This window comes from Macadamia integrifolia, chromosome 6, assembly GCF_013358625.1.
Source record: "Macadamia integrifolia cultivar HAES 741 chromosome 6, SCU_Mint_v3, whole genome shotgun sequence".
Classification (NCBI taxonomy): Eukaryota; Viridiplantae; Streptophyta; class Magnoliopsida; order Proteales; family Proteaceae; genus Macadamia; species Macadamia integrifolia.
The window spans coordinates 36,967,782-36,970,265 of NC_056562.1; positions in this window are offsets into that span (position 1 = coordinate 36,967,782).

Sequence of the window (2,484 nt, forward strand, 5' to 3'; positions counted from 1 at the left end):
TGGTATGCTCTCCTATGCTCGCTTGCTTAAAAAATCCTCACCCATGAAATCTATGGCAAAATATTTTTTGAATGTGGCCTACCAAGTTGTGCCATGTGGAAGGATGATATGTTGATTCCTATCATTAGATGGATGGTGCATGGTAGGGATGAAAGTTTGGCCTTGACAACTTGAACCCGCCTTGGCCCATCCTAAACCCGAATAGGGCACGGACCAAGTTTTCTGACCATGAGGGCGGATTAGGGTTGAAAAACTCCAACCCTAGGTCAGGGCCAAGGTCAGGGTTGGGTCGGGCTTAGCTTGAGGCCTCAACCCGGCCCAACCAGGCCTAAAATTTAACCCTGAAATTTTATATTAGAATTTAGGGCTCCTATTAGTATTTTATATTTTTTTTATATAATTTTTTAATGTATAGGATATGAGTGGTAAAAAAAGGTCAATCAAAGTTAATCCAACCATTGCAAAAGCCAAGGTCAACCCAACACAGCCCAGCCCTAAAGGGTCAATTACGACCGGGTTGGGTTGGTATGAACCCGGCAAGGTTGGGCCTGAACATGAACCCAATAGGGTTGGGTTGAGCCTGGGTTAAATTTTGGGGACCTAGGATTAGATTAGGGTTTTGAGAAATTCAGCCCAACCCGACTCTATTTCCCCCTTAGTGCATGGTCTAGATTACCGAGTAGTACTTTTTTAAAACCAAACTCAATCATATACCTAATGTATATTATGATAGATCTTCCCCTTATATTTTCAGTTTCTCAAAGGTTTTTTCCGAATTTTTAAAGTCTTTTCCAAAAGTCATTTTCAACTAGTGTACAACACGTACAACTAAACTTGTTTGGCTGAACTGAACATAAGCAACAGTTCTTGGTCTCTGTTTAACTACAAAATTTGAGCCCATCTGGTGAAACCTTTCCTATGTAGATCGTGCATGGAACTTAAATCTATCATATTGTATGGGAAAAAAGATTCTTATGCTGACAATGTGGGGATCTTTCTCATGCCCTCTCACCGCCTGACCATGTGAGATTCACAGTGACATTCTCTCTCCTCCGTTATTATATAAGTTACATTGTTGATGAAAACATTCCTTGTGCCATGATCGGTGTGCCATAGCAGAATCCTCCCACACTATAGTCATAGGTAATCCTCTATTATGTTATAGGGTAAAGGTTTTCTAAGCCGACCACAAAGGGTAACTCTCTCTCTCTCTCATGATATGAAAGGATCTCTCTACCTCATAGGTATAATTTAAAGCCTTTACGTCGCTTCTCATTAGTGCACTCCTTATGCCCCTTGCTCAAAGAACCCGACAATAATTTATAACAACTACTCTTATAACTACAAAATTAAAAATTCAAGCATTACTCTTTCTAAATTTTATGGATCATTATTATGACAAGCAAGTGAAACGACATTCGTGGTCCCTACTCCCTAGTACTGTTTTTTTCTCTTCATACACATACTACGTATTATGTTGTACCATTCGACCATGTACTCTCCTGGCTGATCTGACAAAGATAACACAACTGTGTTGGGTGGGGCATAGGCCTAGGGCTTTTAATGGGCCATCACCAGACTAGCCAGAACCACCCAATTTGAAGTTTGGAACCATAATGCCCCTGGGCCTGGATGGATCTAGACTTTCAAGCGGCCCAATACCATTTCTACATGTCCCGTCTTGAAGGTATAAATCCTTCATGTTTAGCCCTGAAATATAACTTAGAAAACGAATGGAAGAAGATGAAGGATTTAGACATGGACCTAGTTTCTCTTAACTCACGGTAAAGAGTGAATCTTTTCATCCACAAGATCTGACTTTTTGATAAGATCGAAGAGATTCTTTAGTTTATCCTCATCGTAGGTGAAGAGAGAACTGATTTGTGATTTGACACTATAATTAGACTTTGAGAAAAATGTATATGAAGATGTGATCATCTACTCCAGCTCCTATTATTTTAGTCCAATATGAGGGTCAAATCCCATCGATGATGCGATTCTCTCTTCACCTCTTCACCTTGGGTTAAGAAAAACTAGGTTTCAAAACAAATAAGCCAGTTTTTTCTCAAAATAAATAAGATTTTTTTTTAACACCTATTTCATGTATGTACTCAAAAATTTATAATTTTACACTTTCTCCTTTTTAATTTAACACATTTTTTTTTTTTGGATAATGAGGATAAATTATCATTTCACATTTATACTTGAAAATTTGTAAGATAAAAATAAATAAATAAATTGCAACTCATTGAAATCACTTCTTGCTTGTTTGACTAATGCCTTCTAAAATGTCTTCTCATTCATTCTATGGAAATATTTATAAACTTAATTTGATGCAAAAGGCATACACAATTCATTTTCGCTTTTTCTTATTACATGCATATGTAGTTCAGTAGTTGAAGAGTGTTTTTTCATACTGTATATATGGGAGCGATTGATTGCTAGGGTTTTGAGTTTTGCCACCCATGCATCTTTTTTTTTTTT